The sequence below is a fragment of the Aythya ferina genome (genome assembly GCF_964211825.1).
Source record: "Aythya ferina genome assembly, chromosome: 2".
Classification (NCBI taxonomy): Eukaryota; Metazoa; Chordata; class Aves; order Anseriformes; family Anatidae; genus Aythya; species Aythya ferina.
In genome coordinates, this window is record NC_140297.1 from 131,381,759 (window position 1) to 131,393,657 (window position 11,899).

Sequence of the window (11,899 nt, forward strand, 5' to 3'; positions counted from 1 at the left end):
TCTGAGCAAGGATACTTAACAGCAGTAAAATCTTGAAAGATAAAACCCAAATATCACAGTTATAATTGGTAATGCACATCAAATAGCCCTTAATTTGATGTCCTATCCTGCTGGGCACTAGATGCAAACATTTCATTGATTTGATAATTCATCATAAGCACTGCTCCTATGATAGGATGAAAAGAAGTGTTAAATACAACAGCTAAGTGGTTCCTCTAAAACACTGAAATGCCACATTTCTCCACAGGACAATAAAATGTTTATCTGTTGTCATGCATTTCATTTCCCCTGTTTAGGTGGGTGACCTTTTGAAAGGAGCACTGGAGGCTGATGTACACCTTCATTAAAGCAGTGCCTCTTTCTTCCCCTGCGTCTACAAGAACAATGAGCATGGGCGGGATGAGGTGAGCAATCCAAGGAGTAATGAAGAGATTTTGTTTCAGAGGGTTATCAATTATTTATGAGTAAATCCCCAGATGAACACATCCAAAGCTGAACAGTTTTTAATACATTTCACTTCTGTACACATGGCACAAAGCAACCAGACACGAGCTAAATTGGATGTCTGACTACTCATGGTGTCAAATGGTGAGCTGAATCTGGACATCAGTAAATTACTGATATGTTTTTAAAGTACAAGAGTCTGCTAGATTCAAAGCTATTTCACAACATTCCTCCAACTCAAAGAAATCATTCTTTATATTACCTCCTACTCATCAACATCTCAGCAAAGAAAAAGGTCATCCTGAAAAATTTCTGTAATTATGCTAGCATAGTTGTCTAAACAGTCTAATTTTCAAAATCTTATAAACATATCACCCAGCTTTCAATGAAATTTTATTCCACAATTGAATGAAATAGAGCTGATTTTCTTCTGTTTAGAAAGAAAACACCAAGCTATGGTCTTTTTCTCCAAAAGAGGGTTTATCTTTTTCAAAACAAAACACTTCCCTTTATATTTTTTAATTGCATTTTTTAAACAGAAGATCCAAAGACTTTTTTTGTGATATGGAAAATACAAATGTTACATGGTGGTCTTCCTCGTGAAGCAAGGACAATGGAACCAAATGTTTAAATTTGCTAAGCATGCTTTCCACAGTAAGCAAATAATCTATTTTAAAATGATGTGATTGAAAAGTCATGTTGGAAGTCTGGAAATGAAAATCAAACCCTCTGTCACACCTTCAGATTGTTCTTGAACTGTTCTTTTCAAAACCTCTTTCTTGCAAGTTCCAACCAACATGGTACTGCCAACGTCATCGACACTGCCGCTCATACCTCTCTGTGAGTGTCAAGGTGGCTCCGAGGCCACATTTACTTAGTTATTGAGAGCAGCTCAGAGGAGAAGGACCTGAGGGTGTTGGTTGACAAGAAACTCAGCACGAGCTGGTAATGTGCACTTGCAGCCCAGAAAGCCAACTGCATCCTGGGCTGCATCAAAAGAAATGTAGCCAGCAGAGTGAGGGAGGTGATTGTCTCCCTCTGCTCTGCTCTTGTCAGGCTCCACCTGGAGTGCTGTGTTCACCTCTGGGGCCCCCAGCACAAGAAGGACATGGACCAGTTAGAGCAAGTCCAGGGGAGGACCACAAAGATGCTCAGAGGGCTGGAGCACATCTCCTGTGCAGACAGGCTGAGGGAGTTGCGGTTATGCAGCCTGAAGTAAAAGCTCCAGGCAGACCTTACAGTGGCTTCTTTCAAAAGCCACACTTTCAAAAAAAAACACATTTGAGAACAAGCATTTTCTGCCTTTTTCATAGAACTTCAGGAGAAGAGCTGGGTCTCCCACATGCTCTCTGCACCCTCCCATTTAGGCCAGCACTCCCCTCAGCACCTCAATGACTCCAGGAATAAATTCTACTCCTGTCTTATTCTGGCTAGACTAAACTGCTCCAGTATCACAAAGAAAGCCACTTAGAAATCCATTTTAGATTTGTTTGTGGTACTTTAAGGGGTTTGTTATGTATTTGGATGAAAGGAGCACATTAAGTACATCTATATTTACCTCATTACAGTGTGGCTCTTTAAGTTAGATGAAAAGATTTACTCTGGCCAAGCTAGTTTGTTTATCGACATCAGCTAAGATATGTTTTCAAAGGCTCACCCTCATCATGTTTACATGAAAGCAGACAGATTTTTTAAAGCATTGTACCACATTCTGAGAACTGGAAAATGACAAAAATAAAATAAAATCACCTTTTGCGAGAACTACAAAATCAATGATCAGCACAGGAACATTCCTACCATTTCCAATTATTTGTAACAGAGTTAAAAAAAAAAAAAAAAAAGACCAAAAAAAGGCAAAAAAAAAATAAAAAATCCCATCGGAACAATTCCTTCTTACCCTGCAGACTTATCAACAGCCACAAACTGTAAGTGGATGATCAATCGCCATGCACCTAGCTTAGATAATGGTGACTTCCATGCTTCTTTCCCCGGAACACCGAAAGTTAGAAGTTAACCACATCTGAAGCACAAGGCTTTAAGCAAATGTAGTCTCCCAAGTATCTAAATTTTTAATCAGTACTTAAACAAGAACAATTAAAGGTTTTTCACAGGTTGCACTGAAGAAGAGCTCTTGGTTACTGCCAGCAAAGCATTCGGAAACACAGCACAAACAATACATTAACCACTGACCAAACCCAGCTGTACAAGTCCTGCTTATCTCCAACAGGACCCAAAACATGACTTTGTACTCACACGCCTTTAATATTGAAATTTTATCCTTGAGTTATGTAAATATTTAAATGGCATTTATGGACAGTATCTTTCCTCATGAGTTGATACTTTCCCACGGAAGACTTCCAGAGCAATTAACAATGCTGATCTTTATCCTCCACACTGACTGTTCATTCATCCTTTCTAAAACGAATACTGCTTACATACGACCCAAGAGGGCTGTAACAAGGCAGTATTTATCTGCCCTAATAATCTACCATCACTGTTTTAATTAAACCTTGGTTATACCACACACACGAAGTGAGGAAACGCCTCCTGTCATTCATTTTCACCTGACAACCTGGCTGCTTGGTGCCCTTTTGCAGGGGATCCCCCACCACCTTCTCCCATGCTCCCAGAATCCCCAAACTGCAGTGCTGAATCAAGCTCCTTCCCATAGAGGGACATGCTGCTTGTCAGATTTGACTGATGCTGCTGGCTTCGGTGCCACAGTTTGCTTAAGTAACTGTGGAGACAGTGTTGTAAAATAAAATGTTTTCCCACTGAAGACAAGAAGGGTGAAACTACAGAGGGGTTTGCTGCTTCTGCCCTTGAAGAAGCCGCTGAGCAGCTGGGGGTTCCTGCTGACCCTGGTCCATGAGCAGTCTGCACAACGCAGCGGTGCCTGCCTGGCACACAGGGGTTCCTCACACAGGGACGAGGCAAGCAGGATGTAGCATGTGCCCTGAGAGACCTGCAGGGAAGCCCTGGAGCATATCAATTCAGAGCATGAGAGATACCAGGATGGAGATGGGGGAACAGCAACTAAGTGGGTCTTAACTTCAGTAAATTTGCACCTGAACATTCAGACTTAAGCCTTCAGGCTTAAGCTTCCTGCCGCATACAGCGGGTTTCTACAGGACATCCACAAGTCCTCACGAACATGCAGTGGATTCAAAGTCTAGAGTTTACTACCAGCAGTACTACAGAAATGAATGTGCACTGCTTGCCCTTTCCATGTTTTAGTCAGCATAAGCCATATCTGATGATACAAATGCTCAGAAATGTGCATTTTGCCTGAGGAAGAAGCCATCCCAAACCTTCTCCCTCACCAGAAGAGACATTTGTGGCATCGTTATACACAATATACAGACTGCAACGGATAGCAAAGACAGCTCCTGCATCCTTGGGATGCAAACACCCTAATTTGCGAGGGAGTTACCCCAGCAGAGCCGTGGCTGGGCAGAGAGGTGCTGGGGCCGAGCTACTGGCACCGCAGCAAAGCGCTCCCACCCAGGTCACAACACCTGCTGGGTTCAAAACACCCGGAAGCAGCAGCATCCCTACAGCATCATGCTGTTTTGAATGATTTATTGTTTCAATTAAACGTTAAACAATGTCTTCCAGTCTACTTGGTCTATTAATCTTATTCTTGCATTGTATTTTGCAGTTACAAATGATACAGCACTGGAACTACTGTGAAAAAGCCCCTGCATTTTCCACCTCCATCCCCACTGGAAGGAGAAGGACTGTGTGAGTCCTGCTCCAGCCACTGAACTCACCAGCACTTCACCATTAGCATCAATGAGCTGATAAACGGATTTAACTCCTTTGTCTGTCAATGAAGTCAGCACTGCCCTAGGAAAGTGTTCGTTAACTAAATGCCACTGCACAGCCAGCAAGGAAAACTCAATGCATTTCTTGTGGATTCCTCAGCCTTCTTAAAATATAAATTACTTCTAGATTATCAAGCATTTCTTATTCAGGACTTGAAGTCCAGTTGCCACTTTCTAATCAATGTAACTTTAATAGTAGGATAGATTTAGAGAGTATGTTATCTAGTAGTAGTAGTCATTTGCATACAATACATGATCTAAAGGCAGATTCAAGTGCCTGGCAATGAGGTTTTTGAGGAGCGCTGTGCCTAAAAATGCAATAGATTACCTCCTTTGTTCCTCATTAAGTGACATTTCATAAAAGGAACTTAATAAGAGATAGATGAGCTCGTCGAGTGTCACATCCCACAACGTTTACTCATATAAGCAACGTGCTGCCTTCAGATCAGCTTCTCATTCAAAAGTTGCAGATCCTCATTGCTGACCTGAATATTGATTTTATGTTAATGAAATCCTGTGTTGAAATACTGGTTAAAGATAGAACTGCTCTTGTACTTCAGGCCTGCAAGATGCTGTGTATATTGTACTCACTATTTTTTTTTGACAAGAGCAAGAGCCTCTCACCCCTTACATGAGTTGGGCTACAGGCTGCAGAATTTGGCCCTTGTTAAATAAACTCACAGCTGAATAAATCACTTTTCCAGCAAGGGGAGGCACTTTTGCTATAACGAAGCTGTACCCCTCACACACAGGTATGTTTATCAGGATAACATTGTTAAAGATTTAAAATCTGAAACCCTGCAGTTTCTGCTTCTGTATCATCTAAAGGAAACAAACACAGTAACAAAGTACTTCCATTTACATACGAGGTATCTTAAGCAGAGCTTGTTTTTGCAAAGTCTCTTAATAGATGTGACTCCAATCATAATTTACCTGCAACACAGACTTTCAACAGGACGAAGTAAGACTTGCTTCTGGTTTCACACAGCACACTTATTTTTTGAAGTTTCATTTAATAAAATGAGAACTCTGGATAAAAGTTAATCGAGCCTGTCTGACAGGAAGGGGAAAAATCTCTTCTGCCAGAATTTTCTCTCTGCTCTCTCTCACTGTCACTCTTTCCCTGCGTTTGTTGCTTAATGGCTCAGTATTATTTCAAAGCCCGCTCCTTTTACAAACGCAATCAACTCAAGCATTCAGCACCACAGATGATATATGACTCTGCTTAAACCCAAATCTCGGCGGGGCAGATTAGAAAGAAAGGTTAAAGAGCTCTATCACTCAGAGCGTTATAGTTCAGGCACCTACGAATCACTGCGGCGCTCTGTTCAGCTAATTGAGGCCATTAGCGCATGGCACACCGGGGCAGCCCAACTTTCGGCAGCGAGCTCCTTTTGCCCCTCGCGCCTCCAAAAGCGGCCCCAGCTTTACCCCGGTCGCCTCCTCCTGTGTTTCCAGAGGTCCCAAGCGGAGGAGCAGAGCCGGAGGGCTCTGTCACCCGACCCAAAACCCAGCCGAGCGAAGCCCGCAAGCGCCGCGCATCCCGGCGGCCGGGCACCCGCACAACGCCGTGCCCGCAGCTGCGGGGCCGCATCCTGCGGGAACTCGCCCCCAAATGGCCGCCGAGCCCGGACAGGGGAGGGGGGCAGCCTCCCCGAGCCCCCCGCACCTCCCCGAGCCCCCTGCAGCCCCTCGCAGCCCCCCGCAGCCCCGACTCACCGGGAGGCGCCGGCCCCGCGGATGCCGCCTGCAGCCCGCGGAGCGCTGCCCGCAGGGGCCGGGCAGCGGCGACGGAGGAGGAGCAGCAGCAAGTTGCGGCGCGGTGCTCTCCCCTCCCTCCTTCTCCTCCTTCTCCTCCTCCTCCTCCTCCTCCTCCTCCGCCCGCCGGGAGGGTCGGGGGGGGGCCGGAGCGCGGCCCGCGGAGAGTGCGCATGTCCCCGCGGTGGGCAGCCTGGAAGGGAGGGAGAGGAGGAATTTTATTATTCTTATTCTTTATCATCATTATTTTTCATTATGGTGATGGTTGTTTTGCCTTTCTGCTCCGCGAGCGTGGTTGGGAAGGACAGGTGTTAGGACAAAAAGGACCTCCGGGTAGGTCCTGGGGGGGTGTTTAATGTAGGAAGAAGGTGTTGAAGTGGAAGGGATCGCCGCGTTTTTCATCGCGCAGAGGAGTGCAAGGACCGAGTGCAGGGCGCTCTGAGAGCAACGGCAGGAAAGGCTGCAAGGGCAGAACGCTTTAACTTAGATCTCAGGGGAAGTTTTAGGGAAATTGCACAATTACTATACGTTTCCACCCACATGTGGGGACTGACCTAACACCCAGTGAGTTTCTTACTTCCCGAGGACAAGTTCAAAGCCCCCTATTCCATCCTGCAGTAATATGTATGTGACATGCGGCTGGCTCAAGGTCTGAGCCTGCATCTGCATTTGATGCTTGCCAAGCAAGGACTTACCTGTGAAGGAAGATGGTTTCTGTTTGGTTGGTTTGGTTTGCTCTTTTTCTAAAAAAATAAAAAAAAAAAATAAAAAAATAAATAAAAATCCAAATACAGCATGGCCATCAGCATATAAGTTTGTATTTATTTATTTATTTATTTATTTATTTTATTTCTTGAGCCTTCTTTATGCTCTTTGTCCAACAACTCCTGTCCTCACAAGACAACATCGTCCATGTCTAGAAGAGCACAGCCCAGTTTATCCATGTGGCCCCTGCCACAAAATGTGTATTATTCTATCATGTAGTCTGTCAGCTCATGTAATATCCAGCTGGTTATTGTCATTTTGTCAATCTGGTGTTGTTTTTCTTCTCTGTTCCTCACATGCCACTGTACTACCCAACACGTTGTAGCTGACCTAATGATGGTTTTCTCTGACGTTGTCTGATTTCCATTGCTTGTCCTTTTCACACAGAGTTCCTATCAAAACCGTTGGTAACAAGGATGCTTTGTGACACCCCTCACATCTCCATCCACATCCCACGCGGTGACTCTGCAATGAACCCAGCTATCAGAATGACTTTAACTCCTTCCCAGCCAATTGTGTTGGTTTCTTGTCATTCTAGTCAATGACAATTTGCACTTCTGGAGTTAGCCACTTTATCAAGATTTTTTTTTTCTACCTCTGTCCTCCCTCATTCTGCACCAGTGGTTCCCCAACTCTACACAAGGATCACGGGTGTCCCATAAAGTCCTGGTAGGTCATCATTGACGCTTAGTGCCTTCACAGTGTTTTCAGTTTAAAGCGTGAAATTGCATTGTGATTTGTAGGAAATGTTGGAGACTAGTGTACAGGTCCAGAAAGACTGGGAACCAAGGTTCTAGCAGCTGCCCCCCTTCAGCTGCATCTTCTGGCCCAGTTTGATGTCATCAGCAGAAAGCAATTTCCCTCAAGCATTCACAAGGGATACACAAAACATGCTGGTACACTGAAACCAGTAGAAATATTAAAACTCTCTTAACCTGATGCGGACATTGCCAGTCCTCCAGATACTTCTTTTGTTTAAATTTAATTAGTTCCTTCCAAAACGTAAGCTAACCTTCCAAAACCTTCCAAAAAAAAAAAAAAAAACCCATAAGCTAAATCAAAACCATATATTTGCTGTTGAACAAGAGTCACTATGTACAGTATAAAAAAGGGTATTACCATAATAATTTTTATTCTCATCTTAACCTATGCTCCTCTTCAAATGTAAACAACGCTGAAGATGGTTCTTAAGGAAAATAGAATAGAATAGAATAGAATAGAATAGAATAGAATAGAATAGAATAGAATAGAATAGAATAGAATAGAATAGAATAGTTCAGTTGGAAGGGACCTACAAAGATCAAGTCCAAGGTCAGCTCTCCTTTGCCTTTCACCTTTCTTCTCACCCACCTCCTCTCTAGGTGGACCTTTGTCTTCTAGCTCTGAATGCCATTTGGTTTAATTTATCTACCCCTGTATTTAGGAATAAAAGTTACTATATGCTTCTCTTTCAAACAATAATCAATGAAAGTGGGGTTTGTTCATTAACTAACCTTTATTTGCAGCCCTATTCAGCATACAGGAAAAGATCAGCAAGGAAAGGAGAGATGCAGAGTATGAAGGAAAGGATGTAACCTGTGGTCTCTTGACAAATGGGAAGGACCAGTCATGGAGTCAAAACAGAAAGTGTGTCCCCACGTGTGTGAAGGCAATGGCAGAGATGGAGGAAAAGGGACTGCAGGCAAGAGGAAAAGATGAAGTCCCTCAAAAAGGCTGGCAAAAATCAAGCACTCTCAGGCACAATTAATTCTACACTCCGCAAGAGTGAAACTATTCCCTCTTGTCATTTCTGTGACAGGCGTTCCCAAAGGCCCCGATCACTGTTAGAGCTCCATTATGTGAGGCCTTGTGCTGATACATAAATGACGTGGTCCCTGCCACAAGGGCCTTACAGTTTAGCTTGAGCCAAAATGCAGCAAAGGAATGTGAAAAATAGCATAAGGGAGAAGGAGAGGAAGGGTAGCTGAAAGCTTGCATTGGAACCTATGTTACACTACTTCACAACCATATCTGAATAATATGTGAATAATGCACATGCGTATCAGTGACCCACTCTTCTCAATCACTTCTGTTGATTTTTTGCACATTAAAAATACCAGAAAAATCGAGTACCCAATGTAACCGTTAGCCCCAAAAGCTGCTGTTGGTAGTAGTCAGCCGTGCAGGACTCGAAGTTAACACAATAAGCAAAGACATGGTTGCTGATGGAGGTCACAGCCCTTGGCTTGTAACATTTTGACAGAGAGCAGCAGCAAGGTGCGGCTGGATGTGCATTGCCTTCACCACCTTCCCGGACTGGAGCAGCCTGTTCAGTCCTTTGCTCAGCCCTCCACTGTCCCACATTGTGCCAGTGCAAGTCTTTGCAAGTGAGCTGGATGGACGAGTTATTTTCCAGCTGGATCAGTTCGTTTTCAGTTTCATGGGATGGAGCACATTAAGCCAGCAGTGCACCTCTGGCAGGACAAGGAGGCCCTGTTCCCAGCCATGCAATCCCATTATTTCTCTTTTTTCAGCTCTGATGTCTGAATTCCTTCACTTAATGCCATTCACTAACCAAGTGGAAACATGACCAAGGAAGAAACAGGTGCACAGTTTTCTGCTGGGTCAGTGCATTGAATCAGCTCACAGGCAAGTCAAACAAGCTCCAGAGCCACTGCAACTGAGGAGGTCGGGTCTATGTAACTGGGATGAGGTCTGCTTTAGAGGAGAAGGAAAAGGAGGAGAAGGAACAAAACTTTCCCACTATGGCAAGAGCAAGCCTTCAAATGTGCTTAGGTACTCATAAGTGAAGCATTAGAGGGCAATTTACACGTTAACCCAAAAATGTGCTAACTCTGCCAGAGCAGGCAGCTCTGCAGTTGGCTGCAGTCCCTAAATTAATTCCTATTTTATGTAATGTATGGCATGGTCTTAATTCCACATCTCTTATTCATGTAGAAATACTCATTAAAGGAGTTTTAATAAGTAATTGGGGAAAACTCTGAGTTCTCAGCCTGCAGGGTTCTGTGGTTTGGGGAAAGTGAAATATCTTTTGAAGATGCATTGAGATATCCCCTAATTACCATTTGTATATAGTATAAGCAAACCTATTATAACAAGGATGCAACACCAAACTACACAAATGTAAATTTCCTCTGGGTGACTAATGAACGGAAGTGCTGTTAAAATGAGCCCTTCCAGTGTCCCTCACCCAAGCCTCTTTGTGTGATATAGCATGAACTATATGCTTTGAGACCAGGGAGAGGCTCATCCTCCACACTTTCCTTCCACATTGGCAAACACGTTGAATAGGCTGATGCGTGTTTCTTTCTTCATCCCCATCCTGCCTCACTTCCAGCCTCTCATCCACCCACTCCATCTAACATGGACTTTGTCATTACTTAACAGGGCGTATTATGTGATTGCCCTGACCTGCCCCCAAAGATAACAACTACCCCTCTGTCTGTACATTGTTGGCTTGGTTTTCAAGAGGTCTGAGCAGCTCTAGTTCTTTAAGGGGCAAAAGGACCCGAGGATACAAGCACCTCTGGAAACCAAGCCACTGTGGATAGGAAGAGGACTCTATAAAGAAATATGGGGGTTGGTAGGAAAGCATTGCTTCCATTCAAGGAGCACATCAGTAAGAAACTGCCACCGGCAAGAGGACATTAAATAATCTAATAGAAGTTTCTTACAGTCCAAAAAACCCTGTGAGAGCCTGAGTGACTACTGCATCTCTCAAATCAATGACAAATCACATTATGGTTGAGGCGTGTAAAATAGCTCTGTCAAAGAAACGGCCCCTGGCGTGGCCGATTTATCTGAGACGATCATTGTTAGTTCTGCATCCTGGTTAATGCTGGGTCCTTGTGGGCAAGTGAGCAATTTTCTTACAAAAGCACTGGGCCAAGGTTTTCTCCAAAGGAGAGGAATTCATTAAACTGACAAAGTAATTCCTCATGACGCCAGCAATGGGGAAGCCCACTTCCACATGCAGTTTGCTTCTCTTCAGTGGTTACACAAGGAGAAGAACAAAGCAGCTGTTGTCTCTGCCCCACAGAACCTGGACCCGAGATCGGACTTAGCAAATGGTCAGCCTTCCCACTGCAGGTGAGCTCTGAAAGCCTAACTGTGAATATGGACCCACTTTGCTGAGCTTTGAGTGCCTCGCTGCCCTGTCTCCATTGTAATTACTCGTCAGCAGTACAACTACAACGGATCAGAGTGAGGTCCACTGCACATATGCCCAGTAGTTTTCCACAAACAGGTTTCCACCCAGGAATCCTATTGTCATGAGACATTAGAGTTTTGGGCTCATCAATTCTGGTGACACAATCCAGCAGTTTATTTTCAGAGGGAGTGAGCAGGTGTCCGTGGCAGCATTTTAGCTGACAGTGCTTTGGTATTGCTACTCAGGAGCAATTTGTTACTCTTCTTATCTTGATTCATTACTGGAAAATATTGTTGGTTTTATGGCTTTATTTATTTTTGCATTGGGGATAGTCTGACTGGGACAAAGGAAAATGTTTGCTCTCTTAACCTGACTTCTGAGAATCAGACTTTCAGTATGATGATAGAGAACTGGAAAAGTTATATTATTGATGCATCTCCAATATTGATTGTAGATGATGGTTGGGAAAGAGAAAAAAAATAAATAAATAAAATTAATGGCTGTAACTGACTGAGAAAATATTTTGGTTTAGAACATTTCATCAATACAATTTTTTTCACAAGTATTAGAAATCTGTATACGAATTATTCAGTCAGGAAATTCATTGTTAATATGAAAAATGACAATCTATGTATATAAACTACACAAATTACTTTTTTTTTTTTTTTTTTCATACCTACCCTAAATAAAATCTTGAAGGCTGCTGTGATATAAAGCTCCCTCAACATTTTTTAAACTACTGCTCAAGAACATGTAGGATCATTTTCTAGGAGAAGCAGTATAGCAAGTGAGCTTGACCAAACCCCATCTGAATCTAATTACTAGGAAGGCAGGCGGACTTGTAATGGCAGTTACAAGCATCATGCTTGAATCTACAAATTGCTTAGTCTATCTGAGCTCCCCGTCTTTGTATTGAAAATGTGATAACTACACAATTGCAGTTTGCTGCAGCAAA

The 11,899-nt window shown here is 43.5% G+C and overlaps 1 protein-coding gene across 2 annotated transcripts in view; it reads right to left on the minus strand.

Moving 5' to 3' along the window:
* PAG1 (phosphoprotein membrane anchor with glycosphingolipid microdomains 1) overlaps positions 1–6,063 on the minus strand; it is a 108,917-nt gene extending 102,854 nt beyond the window's left edge. Inside the window, exon 1 of one of the 2 annotated variants that reach the window (XM_084511225.1) lies at positions 5,991–6,063. The gene's annotated coding sequence lies outside the window, so the exon portion shown is untranslated. The remainder of the gene's footprint in view (positions 1–5,990) is intronic. The other variant, XM_084511232.1, reaches the window with a different exon arrangement.
* Positions 6,064–11,899: the final 5,836 nt, after the last annotated feature.